The sequence below is a fragment of the Cyprinodon tularosa genome, unplaced genomic scaffold (assembly GCF_016077235.1).
Source record: "Cyprinodon tularosa strain WSP-4 unplaced genomic scaffold, ASM1607723v1 ctg127, whole genome shotgun sequence".
NCBI lineage: Eukaryota > Metazoa > Chordata > Actinopteri > Cyprinodontiformes > Cyprinodontidae > Cyprinodon > Cyprinodon tularosa.
Genome location: NW_024038081.1, coordinates 335,147 through 349,426, shown reverse-complemented (window position 1 = coordinate 349,426; position 14,280 = coordinate 335,147). Strand labels below are relative to the sequence as shown.

Sequence of the window (14,280 nt, the reverse complement as noted above, 5' to 3'; positions counted from 1 at the left end):
AGGAAGTGAACAGGTCCAAACAGGAAGCAGGAAGCCAAACAGGAAAGTATATATAAGCTATAGTTAGGTTATCCTGTGCTGTCTCTATAGTAATGTTGCTATAGGCGTAGACTGCTGGAGGGCATAGGGTCCACTTTTCATCATTCTGCTTCATTCTCTATCACTATTCTCAATTCTGCAGTATTTTTTTTTTTAGGTTCAACCCCGAACTTCTATCTGCTTTTTCTCATCCTTTTGGCTTCATCTGGTCTGGTTCTGTTTGGCTGTGACACCATTTTTTAGTGTTTAGCTTTTTATCTCTCCTAGAGATAGCTATGGGTTCAGCTTTTACTGTGACTAACTATACGTCCTTTTTCACCCCTTTTGCAATGAAAACCAACTTAGAGTTCATTAGCTTAACTCTTTCTTCTCTAGACTTCTGTCAACCCTGTTGACAGAAGTTGGTAAAGATGTCATTGTTGGAGTCTGCATCATTCTATTTATTTATTTTCTTTTTTTTTCCCTACTTGCTTTGATTCTGTTTTAATTTCCTATATTTTAATCATGTAAAGCACTTTGCATTGTCTTTGTACTGAATTGTGCTATACAAATAAATTTGCCTTGCCTAGCCGCCTATGGAGCTAGTTTACTGTTAGCCTTTGTAACATAGAAAGCTGTGATGAATCCATGCTTTTAATACATGAAGCTTGAATAAAGTAGAATGCTGCTCACACTGAGCCTGGTTCTGCTTGAATTTTTTTCCTGTTAAAGGGGAGTTTTCCTCTCCACTGTTGCTGTATGCATGCATGGTGTGAGGGATTGTAGTAGAGTCAATGACATATGGTGCCCTGAAGGGTCATCCTAATACAAAAGCCACAACACAACAACAGCTGCAACACTTATCTCTACATTGTCAGTGATCTCATATTTACACACTAGATTCATTTTGAAGTGTACAAAAGGATGTATGAAGCTGCAATCTGTTAAACCATAATCTTGTTTTCAGTCTGAATTGGCAGGAAGCCTTTCTTGAGAGGATATCAGAGGTTAAGACAGAAGCTTTCAGATTCTTTTAAACGGGATGAGGAAGAAAGAGGGAACAAAGAGAGGAGCTGGAGCACCAAGTTTAGCCTCAGAAAGGAAGGCAAGGAAGACCGTGATCTTCAAAGCTTTGAAGATAAGGCACCTGGAAAGGATGGTTGTCATGTAAGACGAGTCTTAGACTGATTCAACCCTCATTTCCAAAAGTTAGACGTGGAAAATAGCATTCGATTGTGAGAAAAAGGACTTTAAGTTGTTAAGAAACAAGAAGAGAACATAAGAGTTTCTCTGATTACAAAAATCACCCAAACGTTTAGACACTTCACATGGTTAGACTATGGAAACTCTGTGTCTATATTTCTATAGAATAAAAACAGTGCTGTAGGTATTGATATCCCAGCCAGAAAGGTGCTTTTTGTTTATTTCCTGTTCAAAAAACTCTTCTCTATTTTATTATATATCATTAACATGAATTTTTGTATAATATTGTTGGAAAATTGTCTCCAACTAGACAATTGAAATGATAAAGATGCAAAGCTTGAAACATGTTTTTTTTTTTTATCCAAAATAATTCTGGAAAGTGTAGATCCATCTTATATAAGTCATTCCGGACTGTAAATGACCCTAATCACCTTTGCATGTCTAGAAATAGAAACATTTTGGCTTTTATTTCTTTATAAAAAATAAAACAATCTCACAAGCTGCAATCAAACTGTAGATATACAGGTGCTGGTCATAAAATTAGAATATCATGAAAAAGTAGATTGATTTCAGTAATTCCATTTAAAAAGTGAAACTTGTATATTATATTCATACATTACATACAAACTCATATATTTCAGATGTTTATTTTGTTTAATTTTGATGATTACAAATGACAACAAATGAAAATCTCAAATTCATCATATCAGAAAATTAGAATATTGTGAAAAGGTTCAAAATTGATGGCCCCTGGTGCCACACTCTAATCAGCTAATTAACTCAAACCACCTGCAAAAGCCTTTAAATGGTCTTTCAGTCTAGTTCTATAGGCTACACAATCATGGGGAAGACTGCTGACTTGACAGTTGTCCAAAAGACGACCATCGACACCTTGCACAAGGAGGGCAAGACACAAAAGGTCATCGCTAAAGAGGCTGGCTGTTCACAGAGCTCAGTGTCCAAGCACATTAATAGAGAGGCGAAGGGAAGGAAAAGATGTGGTCGAAAAAAGTGTACAAGCAAGAGAGATAACCGCACCCTGGAGAGGATTGTGAAACAAAACCCCTTCAAAAATGTGGGGGAGATTCACAAAGAGTGGACTGCAGCTGGAGTGAGTGCTTCAAGAACCACCACACACAGACGTATGAAAGACATGGGTTTCTGCTGTCGCATTCCTTGTGTCAAGCCACTCTTGAACCACAGACAGCGTCAGAAGCGTCTTGCCTGGGCTAAAGAGAAACAGGACTGGACTGCTGGTGAGTGGTCCAAAGTCATGTTCTCTGATGAAAGTAAATTTTGCATTTCCTTTGGAAATCAAGGTCCCAGAGTCTGGAGGAAAAGAAGAGAGGCACTTCATCCACGTTGCTTGAAGTCCAGTGTAAAGTTTCCACAGTCAGTGATGGTTTGGGGTGCCATGTCATCTGCTGGTGTTGGTCCATTGTGTTTTCTGAGGTCCAGGGTCAACGCAGCCACATACCAGGAAGTTTTAGAGCACTTCATGCTTCCTGCAGCTGACCAACTTTTTGGAGATGCAGATTTCATTTTCCAACAGGACTTGGCACCTGCACACAGTGCCAAAGCTACCAGTACCTGGTTGAAGGACCATGGTATCCCTGTTCTTAATTGGCCAGCAAACTCTCCTGACCTTAACCCCATAGAAAATCTATGGGGTATTGTGAAGAAGAAGATGCAATACACCAGACCCAACAATTCAGAAGAGCTAAAAGCCACTATTAGAGCAACCTGGGCTATCATAACACCTGAGCAGTGCCACAGACTGATCGACTCCATGCCACGCCGCATTGCTGCAGTAATACAGGCCAAAGGAGGCCCAACTAAATACTGAGTGCTGTACATGCTCATACTTTTCATGTTCATACTTTTCAGTTGGCCAACATTTCTATAAATCCTTTGTTTTTATTGGTCTTCAGTAATATTCTAATTTTCTGATATGATGAATTTGAGATTTTCATTTGTTGTCATTTGTAATCATCAAAATTAAACAAAATAAACATCTGAAATATATGAGTTTGTATGTAATGTATGAATATAATATACAAGTTTCACTTTTTAAATGGAATTACTGAAATCAATCTACTTTTTCATGATATTCTAATTTTATGAGCAGCACCTGTATTGTGTTTAATAACTTTTCAAAACTCTTTAAAGTGAGTGATGATGAAGACAGGTTGCTTTATGTTGGGTGCGTTTCTTTTTTTTCTTATCTAGACAAAAATCAGTTTTATATCCTTGAATCTTTGAATGTCAGTTTTATGCTGTGGTCTATACAAGCCAGGTCTTAGCAGTGCTTATAAAAAAAAAATTGCCTTTATATGTGTAAAAACCTAATATAACATAAATTCAGTGGCATGCATCTCTGGTCTTATTTCCTGGATGGGAAACATTGTGAAGAGCATCTCCAGCTGAGTTTTTCATTCTCACCATGTGAGACTTTCTGATTAGTTCAGAAGAAGTGACAGCTTCCAAAAATGACTTTCTTGAACCAGTGTTACCTAATAGATTAAAACTAAATAAGTTCTTTAAACTTCAGCTTAGCTTTTAGAATAAAATTAAACATATCCTTAGGTCTTTTAGAGCAAGCAATATGAAATATGAAAGCCCAATTCCACCAACTGAAAGTGAAAAATGGCGCATGGTACTTAAAATTATGATATTAAAAGTCATAATTAGACTTCGAAGAATTGGATGCAGGTCCAGCAGATTCTACAACAGTTTCTTCCCCACTGCCATTAGACTGCTGAATGTTATGTAAAATGGGTTATTTTATTGTATTTTATAATATTTTATTATTAACAAAAAGAAATAAAATGTTAGAACTGTAAATATACAGTCATATGTTTATATTATGTAATTTTACTGCTTTCAAGGTTGCACTTTAAAAATAATGTAACTGTCTAGATCAGGGGTGTTCAACGTTTTCCAGGCCAAGGACCCCAAACTGATGGTGAGATGGAGCGGGGACCCCCTAATTATATATATTGTATGAAATTGTGTTCTATCAAACTGGTCCTATAGTCACTCTATTACAGATGGAGTAATGTAACTAAAGTAATTCCTCCCTGGGATTATTAAAGTATTTCTGATTCCTGGTTGATGGGACAGGTGTTGTGAATGAAACAGTGTCCAGCGTGAAAGAGCTCCTGTGTGTCGCTGAATGTGAGCATTGATGACTGAAAGACATCTTCTGCCTCCATTTATCTGTTTACTACAGTCTGTTGAATTCATGTTAATGTGGATTTAAAGACATTTCAATTAGTGGAAAAAATTGCAGGAGGGAATATAAAAGAAAGTCAAAATTCAACCAAAACTTTCACAACCTCCATGCAGTACCTCCACGGATCCCCTAGGGGTCACGGACCCCCTATTGAAGACCTCTGGTCTAGAGAGCTGTAAACGAAATTTCTTTTTGTTTACACTTGTGTATACAACATGACAAAATAAATATATCTAAATCCCAGTCTAGTCTAATTATTAACTACTAGAGCAGAGGTCACAGATTAGGTCCAAATGACGTCATACACGCGCCGCTTTGTTTTAAAAAAAATATAAATATTAAAAATATAACGGCTGATGTCTGGGGGACAGTGATTGGCCTACATGTTATGAATGCTGACGTACCATAAAGAATAAATTATGAATAGTTCAGTTTGTGCCTTCAAGTCGTTGCCCATAGGAAGACGTTACTGGATATAACCTAACAGAATATCTTCAGAAGAGCTCCAAATGACACAAAACTGATATGGGAGAGTAGAACATGATGTAATAACTTAAAATCAAGGGACCAATGTAAAATGAAAACGGTGTTCCGCCTTAACCAAGAGCATCTTGGATGATGATTGGCTTTGGAGGGGGTGAGCTCCATCGTCGATTGGTTGACCTTTGGGGAAGATGCTTCAGCAGGTGTTCCAGGTGAGGCTGATAACGAGTCTTCCAGATTCAGTTTTTGCTTAATCGTCATTAAAGAGCCCATACAGTGAGGAGCTGCCATTTGTACTGTTAAACACAGGAGTGACATTTATCATCAGGTGGATCATTTCCAGTTGTTGGCTTTACCAGATATCAGGTTTAAAGGAAAAGTCCAGTCAGCAAGGAATAGGAATAATCAATGGATCATTATTTATACCTAAAAATAATACGTTTGCTGTGATTTAATGAATTTAGCGTTAATCAGTAAAAAATAAAAACAATAATTTTCGCTGCGATCACCGAGTCTGTGAGCGGCCATTTTTGCCTAAATATAGTAACCCCTCCCTCCTGCCATCTTCCTGCAGTGACGTCACGGTGCGGTAAGCCTAGCGCCATTCTCCCCGCTTTACAAGCTAAATCAATGGGAACTACTAGACACATCTGCAATCAACAACAATTATTGAAGATTTCCAGAGGACTTCACCATTGAAATTCACCAGAGCTATAGTGAAACTGACAATGCCCACGTGCATGGCAGCTGGATGCTGGAATACATCGGGTAAAAGTGAAAAATAAAAAGAATTATTTCACCTTTCTGATTCCTGATCCTCCACCGACGGGTTGGTCGTTGGATCGCCAACTTGAAGAGGGAGGATTTGCCATCGAACTTCTGGCCAGAGAAAAAACCCGTAATATGTAGCCAACATTTGGAAGAAGAATGTTTTCAAGATGACTTGGATAATAGCGCGTTGTGACAAACACCAGATACAGCACTGGGACTTGATCAACAGCCGATACTGCACCGTGACAATGTCACTAACCAGTAGGTGGCAGTAGTGTTCTTAGACAAACATGGATGCCTCCAGTAAAGCACATTCAAATGAATATTACTCTGAATTAAAAACACTGATCATTTATTGAACAGTATGGAAAAATTTCATATTTAAAGAACTTTCAGAAGTTTGAATTCTAAATATGGCCGCACTTTTCCTTGAAGTTTAAATTGTAAGAATCATTTCTTAGTTTCCCTGTCTGACTTAATAAACTGGTTTAGTTGTTTTAAAATCAGTGCTCATGTCATAAAGTGTGATGTTTTCTGTTCAATATGCATTAAACTTGGTCAGATGGATGTGTTTGGTTATCAAACGCCCTCCTGTCCATCCTAATTGTTAGCTGCACAGAATCAAAGTTGTTATTGATGACTGGGTTATTTGTATTACGTCTGTGTTCACCACTGAGGGAATTCCCCACCCTAGGATCAATAAAGTAATTATAATGCCTGCTCAGCGCTTATAAACAATGAGAGTGGCGGTCATTATAGGCATCAAAGCCAGGCTGCGATGGGAATTCCTCTGGCAGACTGCAGAGATTAGAGGATCATCCTTCCCCTCTGTCTGTGGCCATCTTAGTGCTGCTCCCACGCAATGGATTAGTTTTATCTACAAGGTAATCAGGGCTTTAGTCTTGTCTGACAGGACTACAACTCCCACATTCACACATAATGTACATCAGCAACACTCTGACTCCCAGTCTGCTGGAGTGGGGACTCAAATGGAAACGATAGCGCAGGGAATCATGATTTGCAGGAGTTTAGAAAACATTAGAAAGCTTCCTCTAAAGTTTATTCTCCTTCTGATATTGTTCTGTTTGGATTAAAACACAAACTCAGGATCGAGTTCCTAAAGTTCATTTTGGTCTAATTTCTATGGAGGACCAGAAGATTCAATGAAAAAGAAATATAACTGTTTCAAATATTCAACTTTAATCATACAATAAAAAAATCACCTTATAATTGCTTATTCTAAAGTCAAATTATTCCAAATGATTTAAAAATATCTATATATTTAAACAATTTTTGAAAAGATATTAAAACAAGTCATGAATTTGTTTATAAATTCCTTTCTTTAGTAATCATTTTAAAAGTTTATATATTTTTTTTCACCTAGTACTTTTAATTTGCATTTCCATTTTTCTATTTTACGTTTCCATGACATTTTATTAACTATGGAGGACCAGAAGAGTCAGTGAAAAGGGGAGAAAAAAAAGCCTTTTCAAATGTTTTAATGTTCCCATATTATGCTAAAATTGCATGCATTTAAAATATTATGCTTTTAAATCATGCAATTAAAAATTTTATTTGAAAATCCAATCTTATTTAAAAAGAGTTTTCTAATCGCACATTTTAAATCGAAATATTCAAGACAAATTATATTTAATACTTCATTATTAAATAGAACAATTTTGTATTTTTCTGAAATGCTACTTCTGAATTGATATTTAAAAACCATAATTCATGAATACCTTCCTAATCATACATTTAGAAATGTAATTCTTTATTCCATTTTCTCTCTCACCTTGCATTTTCTAATCTTATTTTTTTTACTTTAACTTCTCCATTTATCATTTCAGTCACCCTCCTGGTCCCTGAGCTCAGAGAAAAGCAGTTAAACCAACAGATGCTCCTAACTCTCCTGTCCTCCATACAATTCCCAGTTTCTTTCTGTAATTTTTGTCCTTTAAATCCTTCAAAGTATAGATTTTATCAGGGCCTTATCAAGCTCAACCACTGTAGGGAACTTTGCAAAAATTAAAAGAAATGTTAGGATCATATAAATCCAAAACTGAGTTTGCTTAGACAGGATATTTGGGATTCCATTCTATAGGAAGGCCAAACACAACCCCAGCTTGCAGTTTTCTATGCTTTACCGACAGAGGAGCAGTAGAAACTGCACTGAACATGACTGCTCTAATGACAAAACCTCAGGGACATTATTTAATAATGTTTTTTCTATGTAGACACAGCGTCGGGATGTCAGAGTCCAACATGCTACAACTTTTCTCCCAAACCTTCTGTCTGCAGAATATCAAACTGTGCAGATGAGGGGAACCCTGGATCATCTTGTTGTATTGTGTGGGTAACTGTTGTGACTTTGGGTTAAAGGTTTTCAATCCATCTTCTTTACCGCAGGTTCCTCAGGATCAGGGGAGCTGGTGCTTATATCTTCAGCAGTCTTTGGGCAAAGGTGGATTAGAGCCACCCACTGCATCAGAACACAGGAACGCCCAGAGCAGACAGCCATGAACACACTCACTCCTCTACGACCGTTTAACCTAACAGGCATGTTTTTCATCTGCTGAAGTAAATATTTATATATTCTCAACTCGTCAAAATCTATAAAAGCTATATATATATTCTAAGCATATATTTTTTCAATAAATTCATACTTTAATTCTACACCACTACATGTTTTTTGGACGTATTATTGAAAAAAGAAACGTTTTTTGTTGAAAAGTTGTAGCTATGACCTTTAAACTTTTAATTACAAACAGTGTTTGAGTCAAAATGTAGTTTTAAACAATATCCATTCTTTTTTTGCCCTTGGCTCTCTTTTTTTTTGTTTTTTGTTTTTTTTTGCATTTTTGTGTTTGCAGGAAATGTTGCTTTAGAGATATATGCAAACAGAGAAGAGCAGGCTTACTGTGAAGGCAGCCAAATAGATATTTATATGTATTAGAAGTACATGGTCACAGCAGGCCTGCTATGTTTTATGCATACATATACTTTTTCAAGGCATCACACACTGTTAACTTTAAACACCATGCCAGCTGCTTTAATCTGCTGGTTATATGTGGATCTAAGTTTTTACCAGCATATGTCCCCATCTCACCTCTAAAGAACCAAATCCAGAGACTTCAAAGCTGTTCGCTCCTTTTTCTGTAGATTACCAAATGTAGTAATTTGGCAATCAGTAAATAAAATGTATTTTCCAATTTTCTTTTTAAACAACTTGTGTTTTTTATTACACTATTTCTTCTCTATTTTATATACAGTCTATTTATATAAATCACTGTGCAAGAGACCCGATGACTGCTATGATTTTTTTTTTTTTAGAATTGTGATTTTAAACCTATATAAAGGTTTGGGGAAAAAAGAGCAGGAAAGAAAATAAATAAATGAAATATTTACTGCCTTTATCTCATACAAGCTGCCTTTTCCTTTGCTTTGCACCCAGTGTGGTTACAGCTCTTTGCCCAACATTAAACATTGTATTTTGTAAAAGTTAGTCAAGTATTGAATTTTTAAAATATTCAAGTGAAGATTCAATAAGTATTAGTATTAAAAAATACAAGCAAATTGTTGTAATTTCAGTATTTTTCTGTGTAATTTTCAGTCTTTTTAAAGAACTTTGTAACTTTCAGAAACAACCTGATCTATTGATGCTTAGAACCACCTGCTACCAATTCTACACCACTTGTAAAGAACTTCAGCATAAAAACAGCACAAAAATAAAGAGCTATCTTGATTATTATTTATTATTCAAAAACAAACCAAAAAGAAAACAGGAGAGCCTTGATTCTCCTCAAACTGTAAAATGTTTAATGTTGAATCTATTACCACAAAGAAACTACAACTCTGATTTGAGAATGTATCTGAACAACCTGGCCACATGGCAACAACTAATGCCTTAATAAAATGAATAAACTTTCAATAACATCTGCCCCGAGTTTCTCACATTTGGGGAATGTCATGCTAATCTCTAGATAGATAGATCGGTTAATCCACAATGTGTATTCATATTGTTTCACATTTGAGGCGCACACGTTTGACGCGTTTTTAAAGAAGATAAAAATCAGCTTTGGACAAAGTTTTGTTTAAATTAAGCAAAGCTGTTTGCCTTTGGGTTCACTAAACATGCCTACTATCTTCCTCTAGTTTTATTTTAACATTCATCTTTAATTATCCTCCCATATTTGTTTGTTTTTTTCTTTGTATGGCTTAGTGTTGATGTTTACTGTCTGCTCTGCTGCTTAACTCCCAGATTGTCTATAAGGTCAATAAAATCAGAAGAACTGCAGGAGGAACGTCTCACTGTCCTTTTTTAGAGCTAATTTGTTTTGACACTGCAAGGTGACAAGAACAATTGTTCTGTTAACATGAGCTGTCAGGTCAGACCCCCCAACAGAGACACAATAATAACCACCAATCTGCCAAAGCGCTGTACTATAGTAATATTAGAATACTTTCTCAAGTTGACTTCAGTTTTAAAACATTTACAAATTTACAACCACTTATTTCAAGACAATTTACAAAAAAAAAGACAAAAAGATCCTGTTCACATGACTTGAATCAAACGTTTATTATAGTGAGAAATAACAGGAGAAGATAGAACGACAGGAAACATACTTCAACAGAAACAGACCCAGTAGGGGGATTTATTATAATACAGTCTTATAAAATAGAAACAAGTCCCAACAAATGTCATCTAAAGGCAATTAACATGACAGCTTTAATACAGAAACATGTAACAGAATTCAACACAAACAGAATCAAATTGAAAAACAAACATCCAGTCCAATCCTATTTACAACATGGGGAAGATAAATTCAGCTTATTATGGCGTTTAGAGAAATGTCTTCAATCCAAGGAAGCTCAGCCAATCACATCCAGTCGTTCATTTTGCAGCAGTCCCTCCTGAGCAATGAAGTGGTGACAGTAGAGAGGAAAACTAGCTTCAAACAGGAAGGAACCTCCATGTCAGAGCCCATCTACTGACGTCCAAGGAACAGATGACCTCATCTGGAAAAGAAGAACAGGAGTTAGTGAAAAGGGGAACGCTGTTTTTTTTTTTATATTGGGCTCTTGATTTGACTTTATTACATCATGCTCTACTCACGCATATGAGTTTTGTGTCATTTGAGCCGTTCTGAAGATATTCCATTAGGTTATATCCAAGTAAGTCTTCCTATGGGCAACGACTTGAAGGCACAAACTAAACTGTTCATAATTTATTCTTTATGGTACGCCAGCATTCATAACATGTAGGCTAATCACTTTCCCCCAGACATCCGCGGTTATATTTTTTATATTTATATCTTTTAAAAACAAAGCGGTACGTGTATGACGTCATCCGCGCGTCGGACTGGAGTTGTGACAGGCAGTCCGGGCCACAGGCGGCTACGCTCTAGCCCTTATATTCATTCTAGCTAATCTGAATCGTTCAGTTCCATTTCCAGAGCAAGATCATCTGTGGTAGCAGCACTTGACATCTCCAGACATGTGAGTAAAACTAGCAGCAGTTCAGCGAACAAGAAGAATGAATGTAGCCAGCGCGCGCGGATGATGTCATACACACTCCGCTTTGTTTTTAAAAGAGATAAATATAAAAAATATAACCGCGGATGTCTGGGGGACAGTGATTCACCCACATGTTATTAATGCTGGCGTACCATAAATGATAAGTTAAGAATAGTTTAGTTTGTGCCTTCAACTCGTTGCCCATAGGAAGACGTTACTTGGATATAACCTAACTGAATATCTTCAGAACGGCTCCAAATGACACAAAACTCATATGGGTGAGTAGAACATGATGTACTAATGTAAAATCAAGGGCCCAATGTAAAAAAAACGGCGTTCCCCTTTAATCAATAAGAACATTAATCTGTGAGCTAAAACAACTCAACAAAAAAACATAAGCAATGCTAGTGGTTTGGTTAGTGTTAAGATTAAAAAATACTATTGTAAAAGATCCTATACATACAAAAATACATTAAGACAAATGTTTATATATAAGACAAATGTGTATATGATTGTGTTCTCCTGTCTCTGCACCAGCCTGAGGACCATTTTTCTGACTTCACCATCACATTGAGGACTGATTGTTGTAAAGGGGGACATTTTGCTGCTCCTCACATGCTATCTTGCTGACAACTAAGTTTAGAACAAAAAAACTAAAATATCCTTTAAATCACTACCATGAAATTGAAAGTTTATTTTAAATCTTAATGTTTATTTCACTGTTAAATAGGGCTTAGAATTTTATTTTAAGAAAGTTATCAATACAAAAAATAATGGTCCTTTTATTTAGTTAATTCTACCAGGTCCCCTGCAATTAAACTGTGCTCCCACTAGGGGGCACACACCCCCACTTTGGGAACTATGACATTAGGTTTAGTTCAGATTAAAAGACATTTTAAGCTGTCAGTAAAAATATTACTGACAACCAAATTAGAAATAGTTTCAATCTATTAGATATATTTCTTTATCGGAAAAAATAAGGTTTCATTGGCTGATTTGGTAACATAATCATCAATCTTTGAAGTTTATTCACTATAAGCAGAAAATTATCCTAATTAACAGAAATAAAGGGTTGATAACATCAAGGTTTAAATTTCAGATCTATAATTTCTCAGAACCAGAACCAGAAAATCAAGGAGCCACTTGAAAAACACGCCGTTCCCCTTTAACAGACGTGATAACTGAAGACAATGGATGCTTGGAAATGCTACAAGTCTTCAGTCGGTCGTTTCTCTGCTTTAATACGTTCTAAAAAAAACCTTCAGAGATCAACCAGGGGGAAATTCTTCCATATTGGATCAGAAGCTGCTTCTTAACTGTTTATCTGTGGTCTAATGGAAAAGTCAGAACTTCTGGTTCTGGTAAAGGTTTGGTTACAAAGAGACAAATAGAGGTGAACATCCATTCATGATGGAAAGATAAAGATTAAAGGTTACAACTCCTAATGGGATGGTTGTAGCATTTGTATCTGTTTGTTCTGGATCTGTTTTTAATATCTTCACCAATACTGATGAACATCTGGAAGCATAAAGGTACGTTACCTTCTTCTACTGGGTGGAGCAGACTGGTGGTTTAGCTGCGGGGTCGTCAACGTTGTTTTACTCCAGGACTCCAGAATGTTAAAGAGAAATATAGGAGCCATGTCTCTCCTCCTTAGCGGTCTGTGTGCTTCATCCTCTTCTTCAGCTCCTTTATCAGTGAAAGCAAAGTGTCCTCAGTGTCTGTCTGCATGTGATTCCTCTCTAGTCAAACAACAAGCAACATACCTCCAAACATGTGTGGATGGTCTCTGTTCCGATGTGATCCGACTGCTAGAACACTGCTAGCTGTTCAACCTGCTTTCCCTGTAAAAAAATAAGACAAATTAATCTACAGAAATTCCTTGACACCAAGTTGAAATCTGGGGCAGGATGTTGTTTTCATCATAATCTTGGTCTGTCTGTGTTTCAATGACTGTTAGCTTTTGATCAGGCCTGGGAAGCTTGAGTTGTGGGTTTGTGGTGTTAATAAAGTCTTACTCCGTGTGTTTTCTGTTCCAGTCTTTCTCTGTGCCGTCCTCAGGTGGGGACTGGGAAGCTCCTCACCATCCTGGAGGTCCCGGTTCCTCACAGGAGTTCTGCTTTAGGACGTCCACAGTGTCTGAAATTAACATGAAAAACTAAGTGAGGCCACCTGAAATGTTAACTTTATAATTAAATGATGGATTATTGTTGCTCCTTACTGAATATGCTCTCACTCTTTGTGAAGGTCGGCAGCCCAGATGATCCTCCTCTGGTTTGGTCGCTGCAGATCTCATCAGCATCTTCTGATGGCCCAAAGCTTGGAGAGGCTCGGTCCAACATTCAAAAAACACAGAAGAGATCCACTGCGGTCAGAACAGGCCTAGATGATATGGCGAATATTTCTGCAGAGGGTTCTTTCCCCTCCAACTAGGCCTGAAAACTAACTGACCAGAGGAACATCTAGAACTAGACCAAGTCACATCGGAAAGCTGTTTCTAACAGTCGACTCCTCTCACAACCAAAACCACTACATGAGTCCTGTCCTCTGCCTCAAACTGCTCTAAAATCAATTATCAAGCGTCATCTCTCTACCTTTTCACCAACATCCCAGAGACCAGTTCAACTGATGATCACCACAAGCTGTGTCTCTGTCCATTGTATCCAGTTTGTCCCCTGCAGCATCGTCCTGCTCTAGATCAGGCTTTCAAACTTCACTCCACCAGAGCTGCTATGCTGCAGTTTTTAGACACATCTCTTCTCCATCAGACCTGAATCAAAGGGCTGAATTCCCTCATCAGTCATTCAGCTCTGCAGAGGTCTGGTAAAAGGCTGTTTGTTTGATCCTGGTGTGTTGGAGGAGAGATGCATCTGAAAACTGCAGAAACACTGCTGTAGAGGACTGGAGTGAGAAACCTCTGCTCTAGACAGCTTCTATCAACCTCCACTACAGCCTTTTCTCTCTGCCTCAACTCAACTCCACGTTGTCCTCAGCAGCGATGTCCAGCTGTTTCCTTGGATTGGTTTGCCTCCTTGTGGTTTTCAACCAGGATTAAT

At 37.3% G+C, this 14,280-nt stretch overlaps 1 long non-coding RNA gene across 1 annotated transcript; it reads right to left on the bottom strand.

Moving 5' to 3' along the window:
• Positions 1-10,298: 10,298 nt before the first annotated feature.
• LOC119777767 lies at positions 10,299-13,581 on the bottom strand. Its single transcript, XR_005279962.1, has 5 exons — positions 13,461-13,581; positions 13,243-13,363; positions 12,991-13,068; positions 12,766-12,913; positions 10,299-10,726 (listed from the first exon to the last, which is right to left on the bottom strand). It is a non-coding gene; the product is annotated as an uncharacterized LOC119777767 (long non-coding RNA).
• Positions 13,582-14,280: the final 699 nt, after the last annotated feature.